General features: G+C 39.0%; 1 protein-coding gene across 2 annotated transcripts in view; it reads left to right on the plus strand.

Annotated features, from left to right (window-relative positions):
- The window catches only part of LOC120714766 (Kv channel-interacting protein 2-like), a 110,530-nt gene that overhangs the window by 22,625 nt on the left and 69,364 nt on the right, over positions 1-18,541 (plus strand). The window lies entirely within an intron of this gene.

Here is an 18,541-nt window from a genome sequence, read left to right on the forward strand (position 1 = left end):
AAATTATTTAAAAAAATTAAGATAAAAACTGATAAAAACCCTGAAAACCATAAATCGAGCCTCAACTGTCACGGGCCGAGAGATGATGGTTGAATTATGGATCAGTTGATATACTAAATACAAACCTTTGTTGTGCCTCAGCACACCATTCAACTCAACAGTGCAGCATAATGCCCACATTACTGCAGTGGAAGCACCAGTAAGTCTCCCTCAACCCAAACGGAGCCATCCATCATTTCACAATGGAGAATGATGGGCTGTAAACCTGTGGCCAGACCCCAGTCCAATCAGATGCATCTGAACAACCCATATCTCTACTTTGCAACACATGAGTTGCTGGACACCACAGGACACCTCCAATAACCATGCTCCAATAGAGCTGTTTTTATGGCACGTGAAGGAACGACACAATATCAGGCTGATGGTTTTAGATTGGATTCTTTTGCTAGTATCATTGGCTTGAATTTTAGCTGTCCAATAGGTTGTAGAGTCAGTAGCTAGATGATCATATTCTTAACATGCATCCGAATAGCTGATTCAATCCATGCGAAAGCCAGCAGAACAGAACAGATGTGCCTCCTTCAAGCTCTCTAAAGGACAGTGCAGTCACAGCCACAGCAGTTCACTTTGTTATTGAACACCTGCTGGGCTGTTACAGCGATCTGGCATGCAGTTCTCTGGGGTATGTAGGAGCTGAAATCTGTCAGGGGTTATTTATTTATTTAAGGAGAAAATCTGATGTGAAAATGAAGACACTTGGAGGAAATTCTACTGAAACTAAAAAAAGAAGAAAATCTACCTATAGATTTAGCTGTTTCTTTTTTTGCCACAACAATAAAAGTGACCATATTTGGATGAGAAGGTGAAGTGCTTAGTTATCAGGAAATACTACCAACTTTGGTTAGCAACTACACTGTCTGGGTGCATTACTCAGTCTCACTTATCTGCTAATTAATGCTGGATGGATAGATGGATGGATGGACGTCTTTAGTGGGCTGTATTATAAAGCAGGCCATATTAATATTATGACTATTTGTCAGATAATTTCATTTAAGAGCCTCAATAGCACAGGCACAGTGTAAAGGTCCAGTTCAATGACTTAAATAGAGGGGGTGGAACCAAGCAGACACCAGCTGTTTACAGCTGCCTCTCAGCACAACTATCAAACAAAGCAGCCAAACCACTAACTTAAGCCTTAGCAAAATCCGGCGATATGGGGTTGATTAAATCAACCCTGTATAGCTGTTATAAATGGGGAAATATACCACAGAGACAAAGCCATTTTTCTACCAGGCTATAAATAGACTTTTTATTGCTGTTAAGTTGGGCATTTTAACATTGAAGAGATTGAAACAAAATACATATTTATTCTGGATCTCTATGCCCGTGCTTTCGTCTCCATGATCTGTTCCCATGTGTCTCTCCTTGCGTTCTGTGTTTCCACAGTCTGTTACGTGTGCATGTTTCTATGTTCTGTTGTCAAGCTTGTGTTGTTATGTCTACGTTCCAGTGTGTTTCCTGTTTTATTTTGAAAGTCTTGTATATCCATGCTTAGTGTGTTTAATTTTGCTTCCCCTGTGGTTTTGTTTTAATGTTTTTGGACATCAGCCTCAAATAAATGGCTCGCCTTTTGTTTAACTTCAGTTCTTCTCTCCCGTGTCTGCATTTGGGTCAACACCGCAAACACACAGGCCACAATGCACTTGCACTACAATTAGCTACCTGTGGTCCATGTGCGTAGAGGATGGCAGTAGGTGAGGGGTCTGTAACTTTTAAAGAGAGGAGATATGGAGTAACCTTAATTTTTATTGCATGAAAGGTCAACAGAAGCAACTTTGTTAGTTGACACATCAGCTCTTTGCAAGTATCTGCACAGACAACATGCTAACACAAAGCTAGCAAAGAATCCAGGGTGTTGTTAAAGCTGAGTGTCTGCCAACCCCAGCCAAGCAGCTAGAGTCTGATCTTCAATGCGCAGCAAAAGCAGTGATGAGCAGTTGCTTCCATTTCTATCTGTACATATTTTTCATAGACTCAATTTGGTGATCTCTTAGAAATATCTTTGGGCAGGTTTTCATCATTGCTTTGTGTTGCTGGCTTTGTGCTCATAATTAAACTGTAAAAGCAAGATTGTATGTGTGTGTTTATTAGGATAGGTATGTGTCAGCATGTTGGACTGTAGCCTGTAGTTTATATTAAGTGGTAATTATGTGACAGTGTCTTTCAGGCCATGTTGTGAATAATGCAAAAGTAAATTAATGAGTAGTGTAGCAAATTACTCTCTCTGGGGAGTAATTTAGTAATGTACTTTTAAGAAAAGTGATGAGTCATATGTAATACATTCCCTTTTTTGCAACACTCCTAACACTGGTTATATAAAAACTTTCATTTTCTTTTCTATTGTCTCTTGTACAATATTTATGTGAAACTGGAGAATGATCCAGTGGAAATAAATATTTGATGGAACTTGAATGGTTATTTAAAAGAAGTGTAGTTGAAGAAGTTTTAGTATTTGTAAGTCACATCAGTGTTGTGACTTACTGTTCACGAGCATGATGTATAACTCTTGTTTTATTTAACTTGCCCTATTATTTAATTTTATTTTGTTTGACAACACAATATATTGTAGATTTCTGAATGTGCTGTCTCAGCGTAATTTCATTGTTGCTCCGATTTAAGAGCTTACAAATCTTCCTGTATAAATAACTTAAGACTCAAACACAGAATTTATACAAACCAAACAAACCTTTATTTCCGCAAGCAAAAATCCAGTAGGCAGTAAAGTCCAGAAACCAGAATAGAGACACACAAGGGAAGACCAGTTGGAGCAAACATGATGGCAAAAAAAATGAGGGAATACAAAGGCTATAAAAACACACACAAGGTAATCGGAGCGATAGTAAACACCAGGGAACATAACTGGAACTAACTGGAGAAAACAAAACGGGGGAAGCAAAACTAAATACAAGAGACTTACAAAAATAAAACTGAAAGAAACTATAACACAGCGAGAACATCAACATGACAAGAGGGGAGGCAAGAACAAGCTGAATTGAAATATGAATAACCATAAACAGAAACCAGCTAGTACGCAAGAACAGAAGACTCTTGCAGCAAGCCTAGAAAAAAAACTCTCTATAAAACATAAAATAGCTAAATACATAATGCAAAGAACTAAATCAAAGCAATAACTCTAAACAAGGCAAACATGACACAGAAACCAAACAGTATCAGTAAATCTCTTTATAAAACTGGTACAGGTAAGATTATATGTTGAAGATTTAAATTATAATTTAAATTAGACATAGTAAAAATCCCAGCATTTTATTACTAATGAATTAGTAATTAGTAACATCCCCCCACCACCCCTAAAACTGTGAACAAAGCATGCATGGTTTTACAAACATTTCAAAGGCTTTCAGCTTTACAAAAAGTGCTGTTGGTATTTTGCTTGTAGTTTTATTATTAAATAGATAGTTGTTCAGTTATTTTTTTTTTCTTGTTCAGTGATGTGCATTCAATTTAGGTTCAGTGTCTGAAGTAGAAATGTGAAGGACAGCAGAGAGGTGTTTATCACTTTTGGGTTATTTTAGCATTATAATGTGATTTTTTAGGTTATGTAATATAAAAAAAACGACATTTTACCCATAAATATACATAGATTGATGGTCATAAAGTAATACCCCACCATGCACCCTCTCCAAATATTAATATAGTGGCTTGGAAGGCCATCCCCTTCCAACTAATTGCTTTTACATATGTGGCTAGAGACCGGCCACATGTTTAGTACACCAAGGCAGAGGAGAAGAGAACTCACAGGCAAATTATAATTAATGTCTGCACCTTCAGACTCAAGATATGAAGCAAAAACATGAAGGAGCGAGACAAAGTGACTGTCATCTGGATAAAACATCATCCTCACTTCCTCCTCATTTCAAGCCTCATATCCTGAATTGAAGTCAGGGCTCTAACGCATGAAAATGTACCTAAACATGTCTATTTTTTCCTGATATAGTCACAATTAGAGATGGCACGATACCACTTTTTTATGTCCGATACCGATACCGATATCATAAATTTGGATATCGGCCGATACCGATATGAATCCGATATAGTACGTTTTTAATCAATAAAACTGTTTTTTAAATATCTTGCTGCATTTTGTATAAGTTTATACTCAAATTTAAAAAAAACTAAACAAAACACTAAAGCTATTCTGTTATACCTGTATGCAAAAAATACACTGCACCCAAAATATTTCATAGTTCAGCAACACTGATCAATCTAATAAACTTAAATCTACTCCATCCTCCCTATTCTGGTATTTTAAAGAGTACTTAGCAGAAATATTAAGCAACCTAACTAATAGGGTTGCAAACTCCCGGCAAAAAAAATAAATAGGGAACCACCCACCCTCCACCTCATGATGCTTAATCGACGTAATCAACTTTAATTTGATGCAGTGTGAAAAAAAATGCACAGAAATCAATTATTTTTCCAGAATAATTAAATAGATTCAACATCTTTCTTCAACAGAACTGCAGACTGCACAGATGGTATCTTCCCAAAGGAAAAAGTACTATAGCTTACTAGGGTATATTAGACTTAATAGTTACTATATACAGTAATGGACTTCTATACATTTTACATTATTAAAACTTTGGGTGTAAGATTCAGATAATTATTTATTAAAAGCTAGACATTTTAAATGAGGATAAGAAAGAAAAGTATGTGGCGCGGCTGCCCCTCTGTTGGTCTTCCATGGTCTCTTGTGTTCTGGGGGCCTCTGGATGTCTGGAGTTTTGATCTCCTCCATACCCGCTTCACACCCTGGAGGACGGGGCTGTGGCCCCCCCACACTCCCTAGCAGATCATTACATGGAGAAACCTTTGGAATGCAAGCATGCTGATCCACACAGGTATGCACACAGGTGTACACATGGGTATTCACAGACGCGGACTAAAGCTTTCTTGGCTGCTGCCTCAAAGCACACTGTGCGCTGTCTATCTTGCGTGCTGCACAATATCGTTTATTATTTAGTAACTATTGATATCTATGACTAGCTAGTTTATTGTGATGGTGCTTTGTTTTCTCTATTATTATGTTGCTCTTTGTTGTTTGCTGTCTCCTCTGTTTGTTTTTTTTTTTTTTTTTTTTTTTTTTTTTCTCCATACAGGTGACCCAGGAGTTTTTTTTTTTTTTTTTTTTTTCTCTCTCTTCCCCCCCCTTCTCACCGTCTCTTCTCCCCTTTGGTTTTCTTTCTTTCTCTCCCCCTCTTTCTCTCATTCATTCCCCCTGTCCTATTTATTAAAAAAATAAATAAATAAAAAATTTAAAAAAATTTAAAAAAAAAAAAAAAATGACAAAGGATGAACTGAAGCTCTGCCATCACGTAATGTCGCATACTGCTGTTTCTGATGTCATTTAAAAAAAAAAAAAAAAAAAAAAAAAAAAAAAAGTAATGGACTTCTATACATTTTACATTATTAAAACTTTGGGTGTAAGATTCAGATAATTATTTATTAAAAGCTAGACATTTTAAATGAGGATAAGAAAGAAAAGTATGTCTTTGTGCCCCCATTTTCCCTGTTAATGCCCTATCGGCCCCCCTGGCTAAACTCTGCTAGGTCCGCCCCTGCACAGTTACCAGCCGTCAGCTACGTAGAAAAAGATAATGCTGTAGAAAGTAATATTAAATAAATTCTAACAACAGCTTATCAAGCTTAAACGTGCTGCTGTTGTTCAGCAGCTGGTTTCCTCTTTCTGGCGCGAAGTGGGTCAAAAACAAGCAAGAGAGACTGACTCGCGACAGAAAAGCCAATCAGCTGATCATTGATCAGTTTCCTGATTGAAGTAGCAGCAAGAGAGGGAGGGAGAGAGAGGCAGTCGCTCCATATATCGGTTGTTAAGCTTAACGCTGGAATTCTATATAAACATTCAGAGATGAACTTACACACTTGCTTTACTTCTCTCTGGTATAACTTTCTCGGAGATGAAATGCCGGTTTGGTAGCGAGGCTCCAAATACTCAACCAGACCACCAACAGGTCCGGCACCCACAGCCGCTCTATCATGTGAGCACACTGCTCCAACGTGCTACGGTTATGAGCCGAGTTATGCCGTGTCGCAAGTTTTGTGAGGTGCTTGTTTGATATTTAATGGATCGATTACATTTTTTATTTCTCTCCGATATCCGATCCAGTAATTTAGGTCAGTATCAGACCGATACCGATACGTAATATCGGATCGGTCCATCTCTAGTCACAGTTACTTATTCTCAGGAGACCCTCTCACCCCTGGACAACAAGCAGGTTAAACAAGAACAAGAGCTAACAATATGCCAGAAAATGTTAGGACCGAGTGTCCTCAAAATCACACTTACCCTTTAATAAACAGTTTGATTACATCCTCACATGGTATGAGAAGTTCAGTCCAACAAAGTTGTATCCAATCCAAAGAAAGTTTGACTAACATCGGCAAAAAGCAGCTAACAGAGGAAAAAACGGGCAGTTCAGCACATCTTTAAAAACTCACCTCAGTATCACTGTGATTGGTCAGAAGTGAGCTTCTCTGACTCACTGACCCGTATTGTACTCCTTTCACACGAGGATGGACACACAAGTTTTATAGCCTCTTCCTGAGTAAATAAAGGTGGACGCTTTGACAGCTGAGTGGACTGACAGCCGTCCACAGATAGGGGAAAAAAATCTAGGGAAGATCTACATCTGATCGAAACAGTAGTAGAAACACGCCAGCTGGACTCAGCTGTTCTTGAACTGTTCTTGAACTCTTATGGCTGACTAAAACATAGTAGCTAGGTTTAGGAAAGGAAAGAGAACAGGCTGCATTCAGCAATCTACTGACATCTAGTGGTGAAAATTTTACACAGTGTAACCTTAAACACATTGATGTGCTCGCTACAAGTAAACACACAGCTTTACGTCCGACTTTAGTAAATATATAATTTGAAGTCCATTTTCTTGCTTAAAAACTCTACATTCTGCATCAGTCATTTTGTCAGGGCTAGCAAACTCACATCGCTCACAAATGTCTGTTACAACAACTTCACTGCATTCTCTTGTACACATGTAGGTAAGTACAACCCCCCCCCCCCCCCCCCCAGTTACCTTCAAAATAAAAGCACCAATCACAGTGCAACGCTAAATAAATAAATAAAACAGTAAACCATTCTCTGATAAGGAGTCTATCAGATAGTAAGTGGAGTCTGAAATGGGACACACTGCATGATTTATACTTATTGATGCTTGAAACCTAATTTCCCATTGACTTCTTATGGGCCAGTCAGGCACAGTGAAAGGGCTAGATGTGGCCCGGGGGCCCTGCAATGCTCAGATGTGGTATAAATGGTTAGCTCCTTGGTGTAAGTGTTGACTGAATTACGTGTATCAGTTTATATGTGTAGCAGAATGTACAACAAAGGTCCTCCTTGGACTCCTTAACTCCTACTTGGATGGTGTCAAAAAGGGTGATTTTTATCAAAAGAAAGAATTGGTATTTTCATTACTTTCATTATTTTTTCATTCTTGTTGGTTATAAAGACTTTAAGAATTTTAGTCATATGAATACTTTTAGAAGGGCTACTTTGATGTGCATGCTGTTTTTGTGAGTATTATGAGTATTTAGTAGTAGTATTAATTATCAAACTCAGTGAGCCAGGCAACCTCAGATCACATTTAAAATGTAATTAGCTTTGAGAATCCAGTATATGAAGCACAAGTTTTGTCACGTGTAGCGGCTCTGTTCTCTTTTCTTCTCTTACCTCCTACTCTATAGTACAGTAAGCTGTGCTCTGCAGTCAGTGTGCTGGAAGCTGATCTACAGGGAGTTGATTTCCAACGAAACAAGTCGGCAACGTTTGAGAAAATCTGTCCCACACACAGAAACAGTAGGTGGCAGAATGGCCTTTGTGCTCAAATGTCACACTTGTGCTCTTTGCTTCCTGCCTCTTAAATTATAATCTTTGTGACACCCAGATACAAAACTGCACACCTACATGCTCCATACAGAGAGCCTTTGTGGTATCGGTGCTCCCTACTTGTCAAGTATCACAGTGTTTCTTTCACTATAGTGCGACTGACACGACATGATCTTTCACATTGTCATTAAAACTAGAACTTGTCCTTACAACATCTGTAAACTTTTATTATTTTATTATTACTTCACAGCTTAAGGGACTGAACATATGAATATCACAGACAAAGCTCCACATACTCACAGGCTGGTTGTATTGCAGAGGTGTTCCTTAAAAGTAGACATTATTTTTTTATGGCCAGAAAGAAGTTTCGTCAGCCCCTCTGTACTGGATCCTCTCCTTGCTCCCTGCTGTCCTTTCTCCTTGATAGTCCACTCTTTTTATTACTAGTTTGTGTATTTGCAGACTGTGTGTGTGTGTGTGTGTGTGTGTGTGTGTGTGTGTGTGTGTGTGTGTGTGTGTGTGTGTGTGTGTGTTTGCGATTCGAGTGAACTGCCAACTGGGTAGAAGTGTGTTTGGCTTTTGTCTCCTGAGAGATATAGGAGGAAATAGAAACTTCATTCAGGATTTATGAGCGTGATTTATGTTCAAACAGACACACACGTGTGTGTGTGTGTGTGGCATTGTTTTTTTTTTTTGTTCTTTTCAATCTTCTGTTGTTCAGTTTTGGTGAGTTTGTGTGAATTATATATCCTCAGTTTCTTCCCATTCTTAGGTGTAAGGAGTGAGATCTGGTCTGATCTTCTGCTTCTGAAGCCTATCTGCATCCAAGGTTGACGTATCATACATTCAGAGATGCTCTTCTGCTCAGCTTAGTTGTAACAAGTGCTTATTTTACTTGTTGCCTTCATAACAGCTTGAAGTAGTCTGGCCATTCTCCTCCTTATGGTTCAGTGGCTTTTCTGCCAATTGTACCTACAAGTGGTCAGTTAATCTAAATCAATATACTCTGTCAACTTTTTTTGCTTGTTGATAGATTTTTAAAAAATTATTTTTATAACTAAAGATGCAAAATATATTTTTTTAAAACAATGAATTAGCACCTTTGCAACAGCAAGAAGATCATGGGTTCAAATCCTTTTTATGTGGAGTTTGCATGTTCTCCCTACATCTGCATGGCTTCTTCCCCACTGCGCAAAGTGATATTGGAGTGATGTCTCTCGTACGACCTCCGTGTACGGGCTAAAATGTGTTGTTGTGGACATCTTTTCAATGTTAAACTTCAACTCATATTAGACGTCGTTTTTATACTGCTTCTACAGGTCATGTAGTCTCATGTTTCCAGAGGGTGGAGGACTTGTTTTCTGTGAAGAAAAAGTTATGTGGGAATGATGATGCAGAGTGGTAAGGGCGCTTCAAGCAAAAGTGAGAAATGTCTCCAGCTTCTCACAAGCAATTTGAAAAATTTGCACATCGACAAAGACTGTCAAGCAGATCGTCCAGTTCGTGCATACACACTGGCACAAACTTCTCGTCACAACTTCAGTCCTGGTAGTAATCACAACTACATGTACTTCCTTTTACAAAGATCTTCACAATAAAAGAAAATACTTGTAAAAATGAATATATAATGGAAATGCTCTTTTAAATGTATTAAACACATTGTACTCCTTTTGAAAGAAATTCCAAAATAACAAATACTTTCTAAATACTTAACCATGATTATTTTGCATTTCTTTACATGTTTTTAATATTTCAGCACATTTTAATAAATGTCAAATTTAACCTGGTTACTAGGGCTGGGCCATATTATACCGTTCACGGTAATACCGGTATAATGTTAGGCAACGATAGGAAAATGAAATATCGCGATAGAATATGAGTAAAACGCGCATGCGCAGTGCCTTTGTTTTCATACGCACATGGCCGATTGTTGAGTGAAACAGATGAACCAGAATTGGTTTGTAAAAATGGTGCAACTTCAGTGATGTGGAACTGGTTTGGTGTTTGTCCGTCAGATACACGACAAAGCACATTTTTTTGCAGAACATGCAAGCGGCCGTCGTTATTGTCGTATTTGTCGGACTAAGATGCTCTTAAATCTGGGAGTAATCTGGGTCCTAAACTCAGTATGCTTCAGGTCAAACGAACACTGCAGCATCACTGAGAGTTAAAAACTGTCTAAATTCTTTCATCTTTAATAAAACGATCAGCATTGCTGCTTTACCAGGTGTAACTATGAAGTTTAACTTCCAGGCATCCATGAAAACAAACTGTATTACATTTAACGGAGTTAGAAGTTAGCAGGAAGCTAGCGGAAGTTAGCTCGCTAGTTTCGCTAGTTACCTAAGCATGATATAGCATGTTCTGACTGAGAAATTTCTGAAAAAAATCAAACGTACAGCTCTGCTATCACTTCCAACATAAATGAAGACAGGAAACTAAACAGCAGTGACGTTTGTAGGGTTACTGAAGTTGGGCTAGCTGGTATATAATTATGTGCTACGTGATCGCTAGCGACACAGCTATGTTAGCATAACATAAACAGTGAAGCTGGAGGAAGAACACTAACACTTTTCCACTCCACAAAGTTAACGTGAAGGTTCCTCATGGTTAGAGACAAATGCAATCGCATGGCAGGATGCTGTAAACGGACCAAACTTCAGTCAGGAGAACAACTGAGATAATCCATCCACAATACAAGGTTAGTCATTAATATACTGCAACAACATGGGAATAGAGCAGCTGCCAGAGAATTCAACATTAATGAATCAATGGTACAGAAGTGGAGGAAGCAAGAAGAATGAGTTTAATAAAGTTTGATTTATCTGACTGCTTTGTTTCGCTTAATGTGCCTTATAATCCCGTGCACCTTATGGTCCGAAAAATACATACTGCACACTGCAGTTTAATGTTGCAAAGCACCTCTTTTTAACTTCAGTGGATATTATACATGGTTATGCTCAGGATATGTCAGCCCATTTCTACTGGAAATGCCTTTTGGTTAAACTTATAGCAAGGAATTTGCATTTGCACTGTTAAATTTTTATAAAGCTTTAATGTACATAAAAACCAGCTTCTTGTTTAAGTGAAAATAAATGGAAGGTTGTCTTTTTGCGCTAGTAATGTTGTGGAGTTGTATTTTGTCTCGCATCAATTATATCGTCAGTTATATCGTTATCGCAAATTTTCAAATATATATCGTGATAAATATTTTTGGCCATATCGCCCTGCTCTACTGGTTACAAACAAATAAGGTGATTAACTGAAATAAATAAACCAGTTATAGAAAAACAGGAATCCAATATTCAATATGCCATCCAATATTTAGTGGGTATTCTGTGGGTACTACGACTTCTCCCACAGACATGCAGATAGTGGGGTTAGGAAAATGCCCAAACGTGGGAATGTGGTTGTCTATCTCTGTGTTAGCCCTGCAAACATACTGGCAGCCTGTCCAGGGTGTAGCCCACTTCTCACCTTATGGCAGCTGGGATTAGCCTCAGCCCCCTAAACTGGATAAGCAGAAGAAAATGGATGGATGGATGAATTCTTAAATATTGATTAGAAAGTTAATGATAAAGAAAACAAGATTACTCTATGCTGTTACTACACTGTTTACATGTTTAAAATTAGAAGATGCTTGAGCTAAATGGGTACTTTGTTTTGTAGTTTACTGTTACTGTGCATTTTAAAACTATCACAGAAGTGAGGCTCAGGGGAATAAATGTTGTGAACGACAAATAGTGTAATATCTACACATTGGACAATGATAAAAAAAGAGAGATCATATTCTAACAGAATATTTTGTTATCATCATATACCTGTTGGGGAGTGGCTGTGTAAAGCTTAAGCTTGCAGGAAAGTCTTTATAGCATCTATCACATGCAATGACAGTTGTTGTCATTCTGAGCTCCACTGTTTTCACTCTGAATAACGAAATATGTTGTTTTTCTGTGCTGTAGGTGTACTATCATAAAGTGCTGTGGTCATCTGTCCTTGGCCATCTATCACAGTAAACATGTCGCCTCAGCACTACAAAAATAGAAGTTGCTTCTGTGGTGATAGCTCACCATATCCATTCTTGTTTGTCAGGCTGTCAGAGTATTTTGTTTCTCCCCAGGCAATCTGCCAATGCAAAAGAAAAAGAAAAACTCACATTCTTGTGTATGCTAATTTCTAGGTTGGTTAAATCAACCATGATGTAAAACTCTCTGACATCCTCTCAGGATGTTTTGTGTGTGTCTGCATGAGTGGGTGAACCTTTTCCTCACCACCTCCTGGCCCTCTTTGTGCAGGAATCAGAAGGATCATTTCTCTTGATCTGGTTGAGTATGAGTGTGTGTCATTTAGAATACCTTTTCTGCAGAGAGAAGCAGGCAGAGATCATTTATATGTGCTGAAGAATTTAAGAACAAAAGAGGGGAATGAGATAAAGCATAAGAGCAACAGACTGCTCAAACCGCGTGTGTAATTTAGTGCATCATTCATGGTTTTCTTTTTGGAGCACTGTGTGAATGCCCGCCCGTGTCTTTCTGTCTCTAATTGCTTTTGCATTTCCTCCATTGCATTTTCATCTCCCTCTTCCTTCGTCCTTGTCCATCCTTCCAAAGTGTGTGTCAACAATTAAAAAGCAGAAAGAAAAGGGTGGGAGAGAAAAGATTGAGTCAGAGATTGTGGGTGTAAAAGGGAAAAAATGGCTGGCAGAGATGGGTCGATAAGAGGGGGAATGGATAAATGAACATAAGACAGGAAAAAATCCCAAAGCATCCTTTAGGAGCTGCAGCCTTTTCACATTGTAGAGTACTTTGGGGGAGGTTTTTCAGCAGAAGAGTTCACACTGAAACCAGCAGATTTAGAGAATCTAGAATAAAGGCCAGCACAGCTGCATTTAATATCAGCTACACTATATATTATGGATAAAGAAAACTTCTGAAGCACTGAGAGTTTTCTTTTCTCAACTGCTGCCCTCCATGTTTCATCCTGTGAAGCACTGCCTTCTCTGTCACTCATCCAGAACAAAAGAAGAAGATGAACAGCAGGAGAAAGAAAAACAGGATTTATATTTAAGAAGAAAACAATAAAGGAATAGTGCAGAAAGGTGTTATATGGCAGTGTTCACAAAGAAAGAATATTAAAGATTGACAATATAATAGAAAAACCATCAGCGGGGAAAGCAATTAACTGACCTGGAGCAATATCCCATAAGTAAATGAATAAATCAGAATAATGTTGTTTAAGTCTGTGATGGTGCAAGTTTGACTTTCTTCGCTTCATTATTTATTCATGTGCAATATTAAGTTGCACTAACATATGTCCTGCCTTTGAATAATTGGCAAGGTATTATAAGAAAACAACCCAGAACAAGGCCGGAAGGAGCAGAAAATTGCACTGGTAGTGGGGCGAGAGTAGGGAGCTGTAGTTAGAAGACAGTTGGTGGGAAGACATAATAAATCAGAGGAATCCATTATAATGAAGGCATTATTGTTACAGCATAGAGGGCATATGGAAAGAAGCTGTAACAACAACAAGCATGAGTCATTGCCATGTTCCAGTAAAACACGTAAACACTCGAGAACATACAGAGTTAGATGTTTTTCATTACCTCTTGCTTTGACAAGACCTTTACAGAGTTGTTTGTTTCTTTATCCCTGTAAGACATCAAATACACATCTGTCACAGAGACTAATGAAAAGACAAAGGGCTGTTCTTTTCTTTGTAGTTTTGGAATTGAGCTGCTGTTTTTTATGGTTTCCTAGAGATCAGGATATCACTGGGGAGCGACGAAAAGTATTGCTTGACAGGTGGATTGCTGGTCACTGAAATCATCGAGGAAATAAACTCTGGTTAAATTTATTGTTAGCCTGGCAAGTAAAGTGTAAGAAACACATAAATCTGATCTTTATTCTAACCTAACGTAGTCTAGTTTTCATTTTGCTTGCTGAAAACAAGCTTAGTGAAAAGCCTTTAGTGTTCATGTTGAGGCCTGGTTGTGCTATTAAAATGCTTTTCCATGTAACACTATAGCTTTAGTGCTGAAAGTGTCAATATATAAAAAAAAGTATCATTTACAGGAATGTGCTGGTCAAGTGTCTAAAACTTAAATCCCAAAGCAGGACATAAAAGGAGTAATCAAACATTTCTTCTAAATTTGATCTAATTATTAGATTTATTGTCAAATGTACTAACAACCAGCAATAATTAATGGTAATTTTGATAGTTTGTTTACTGTTAACAAACATTAATCTCATTCTCTGGAGCCTATCCCTGCTTGTCATGAGGTGAGTGCGAGGGTACATGATGGATAATGGATACACAGGGCTGACAGAATGACAGGCAGCCACACACTCATCAATTCAGATTACCCGTTAATATAACTTTCATATCTTTCAAACACAAAGAAATCCCCCCAAACTTTCTCTCTGTAAGGTGACACTGCGTGACGATACAATATGAATAATGATTCATGTTTCCTTATTGTTTAATATACCATCCATAAATTGTATCTGTATGGTATGTAATGTTGCAGCAGATGTTTATAAAACATTGTATGGTTAATAACTATGGTGTGCATGTATTGCATCAACATAAATTGGACGGCTATTAAAAAGTCGAAACTGCTATTTAATGACACTTGTTTGATAAGTTTGGTGGTGTAGATCGCAACACTGTGAACCTGGAAACCACTGTTCATGTTCTTCTTCAGTCTGTGTTTACTTTCCCATTCACTCAGTGTTTGGTGTTCGATGTTTAAGCCTCAGCACTACTTGGAAAGGTTTAAGACAGTGTCCTGGTCTGTGTTAATAAATCCTTGCTCATTGCCGTGACCCTGCGTGTTGAAACATGCCATAACTGAAAGGCTGGGAGTGAGACCAGCCTCATTATTGTTATGACTCAGAGTCCCTTGTTACTGATGCCGGAGGACACCTTGTGCATTCTGTACTGTGCGAAAGCCTTTTAACTAATGATGGCCACCAAAACAATCTTTGTTCCCTTGTCAAACACATCCCAAAAAGTTGATTCTGTTCATCTGGACGTAGCGTTTTCAGTGGGAGAAACATTTCATCACTCATCCAAGTGACACCTTCAGCCTCAGCTGACTGCAGGTTTTCTCACCCTTATATAGAGTATATTTGCATAATGACTAAAACCAGCACCACTGGTGAACAATGGGCTGTGATGTCAGCATTTTAAAATGGTAAAAGATGTACTCTTAGTCTCTCTCCTTGATTCAAAGATGGTCTTTCCCTTTTCACATAAATGGCCTCCTTGACTCCCCACTCAAACCAGCTTTGCTCCCTACCCAGGATGTGTACATCCTCATCATTGAAAGAGTGGCCATTGGCCTATGGTGCTAGTTTAAAACGAGTCCAGATGAACAGAATCAACTTTGTGGGATTTCCTTACCTAGATGATTGAGCATGCATCAAGACTTGTCAAACACACTTTTAAACTTAACAAAATTAGCATAAGAAAGTTTTCCATTTGCTTTTACATGAGCCCACCTTAATGCTCTGCCCCACAATAAATAAATAAGCAGTTATGGAACTGGATCTGGAGGCTCAGCAGAGGGTGTCAGTGGAGGGGCCACAGGCTGATTTTGAGCCCTGGTTGTGCTACGACAGACTGAGGGGAAGACGATGGAGATTTTGCAGCTGATTTTAATGGTGAACACACAGGATGTAAAAATATCCTTCACCTCCATTTGCTGAAGTAATACATCCTTTTAACTGGAGAGCTGGCGTCACACCTGATTTTGTTTTCCGAGCAAAGCTCTTTGTCTGGTAAAAGCACGCTGAACGGGATAGAGTCCACTGAGTACACTGGCTTTCCAGATCAGTCTGTCAGGAATTGGAAAGATCTCAAATGCAGGACTCTGGATAAAACGTTTAACTGATCACTAGTGAAGCCTTTAGTACCAAACACCAGTAACATCTGGTAGACATGAACAAATACAATGTAGTAAAATGTTATGTGAGCCAGTTTGTTATCCCCCTTATCAGCTGTGATACGTCACATTATTATTACATTTTTAATTATCACTAACAATCAAATAACACTTTCATGAAGTTTAATTAACTGTAAATTTACAATTATTTACTAATAATGGATATTATCAGTTTTTGCCCACATTTCCAGGTGCACCACCATCTATTCTGAAAGCGCCTTCTTCCCTTCTTATAAGCGAGCGGCACTGTGATTATTAAAATATTTGATCGTGTCATTTTTCATTGCTAAACCTGTTGCAAAAGCACACTGACACTATCTGAAGTCTATCCCCACCTCCCCAGTACGTACTGATAATGATTTTTTTAAGCTCAGGTCCAAAGAGATGGTAACTGTTGGAAAAAAAAAAAGTTAACCACTCAGACCAGGTGCAGTTTCTTTGAAGACATGAAGAAAAATAATTCCTCAGAGAGACACAGAGTGAATAAGAGTATTAAAGTGTGATCGCGAGTGAACCCAATCCAATCTGTCTGCAATCCTTCGCCTACTGTCACCGATCCAAACCCATCCACCCACTGATTTCCCAGGAGCTGTTGGTTGATGGTGTGAATTCAACCAGTTCGGGCTCCTTTCTTTGGAGTTACCATTCATTACATAAACAAGCAAGTCGTATGAGCACACATACTGTACGCGAGTACTAACATTAGCATACACTCCTCCACACGCGCACATACTCGCTGTCCTCTGTGTCTTACATAACAGTTGTGTTTACAGCGATGGAGGATAGATGAGCTGCTTGTTAGGGGAAGACTTTCAGGCGACACGTTCGGCGCCCTCCAGGAATCAATCCAACTCTAACATATTTTTTTTCTTTTTTGCCTGAAAGATGTTTGTGTAGTGCGCATTTGTGTTTACATTGTCAGCTTTGTCTAAATGCTCGAGAGTCTGCTGAGTGTCTAGTCTTTCATCACTGTGTTGTTGTAAGTGGGATGCATTTCACCCTGATTCACCTCTAGATCTGTGCTCACATGGCAGAGAACTAGAGACACAGAAAGAGATGGATAAGCAGAGGAAAAAAACATTTTCCATAACCTCATTCTTTTCTGTTTTAGATGCTGTGATCCACCACACCATTATATAGAGCGGGATCTTCTGCACTCACACTCATTCAGCAGAAATAGCAGAGTGGAAGCACTCAAGTAGCCCAGCAAGAACGTGAGAGCAAGCTCTGAAAATTGAGTTGAGAGGGGGGGTGGATAGTTCAGCAGCAGCCCTGCTGGATAGGCAGACTAAGAGAGCCTCCTTAAGAAAGTGTAGATGGTGTCAAGAGAAGTGAGGGATTACATTAGGGAGAGTTAGTGATTATAGTAGTGTAGCATAAGTGCTGCACTTGTCATGATCAAAGCTGCTATTAGTGCTCTCGGTGAGGATCAAATAAGGCTCATGAAACATGTAACATGAGCTCAAAAGGAAGAACTGTCAAGTTGGAGAAAAAAAAAAGGGTAAGAAATTAGAGAGTGGGAGGTATTTGACATTTTCTGCTCATTTTTTTTTTAGGTGCTGTTTTTTGTCAGTGAGTGGGAAGGTGTAGGTTTGGGCCTTGCTTAAGGAGACTCTGCCAGGATATATGGCTGTTTTGGGATTAATGTATTCTCTGTCTGTCTCGGGGCAGTCACTCTAACAACCCTGCTTAGATGCGGCTTTACCATGCTCTTATGCCTGTATAACCTTTCGACTGACACTTTTTGATGAATAATCCCCTTGAGGTGCAGGGCACAAATACTTTCTCATCAATAACCCACATCCAGTTCTTCATTTTCTGAGCTGAATTTGTGGCTGCCCTGCTGCACCGAACATGGGTAAAAAGTTTCTGTAAGCTTGTTGAAAGACAAATGACACTCTTCCCACTTTATGCATAGCTCATACGAGCACACACACGTTGAGACAAACACACACACGCAGTACTTGCACAAATAGACAGTTTCACAGCTTCAGGCAACGTCTCTTTGTGGATTCCCAATCAGGTGGACTGTGCCTAAATTGTGCTGAAGGTGACCTCTTGTCCTCCTGTTGGCTGACAGCTATGGGACTGATCTGTCCCCGTTCTATTAGAACTGATTATATCATTTAGATACAGATGGGTTGTTTAACCCAGCAGCTGTCCTCATCAGACACACCAGACTGAGCCTCTTGGTTAATGGCTCTCGAGAAGCCATGAGGGGAACAGAGGCAGGCAATGAAGAGGAAACTCACAAATGAGAAACCTAGGCACCAGAATGGCAGAGTGGGTAGAGTAGGTCTGTGGCAAAAAGGGGCTACCAGAAAACTACAGATGTGTGTGTCCACATCAGCATAATCCACACAGGGAGCTATTTTGATTTCACTGCGCTCACTTACAAGTTTAAAGGTTTTTACTCCACCGGCACATTGGGTGTAGCAGTTCTTATTTTGTACCTGAATTAGTAATCTCCAGCTAATTTTAGATACATTCAACTGAGGGTCACAACCAAAGGGTTGGAGGTGAAAAATGAAGCCAACACTGGAGTGGAAAAAACTACACTTCTTCTAGGTTCCACTTGATGCTGGCTCCAAAAGAGAGTCAGCCCTCATAGGCTCCAGTCCTAAAATGCCCAAATTAACAGCATGACAAATCTTTTTTTT

Source organism: Simochromis diagramma, unplaced genomic scaffold (genome assembly GCF_900408965.1).
Source record: "Simochromis diagramma unplaced genomic scaffold, fSimDia1.1 OVJJ01000421.1, whole genome shotgun sequence".
In the NCBI taxonomy this organism is placed as follows: domain Eukaryota; kingdom Metazoa; phylum Chordata; class Actinopteri; order Cichliformes; family Cichlidae; genus Simochromis; species Simochromis diagramma.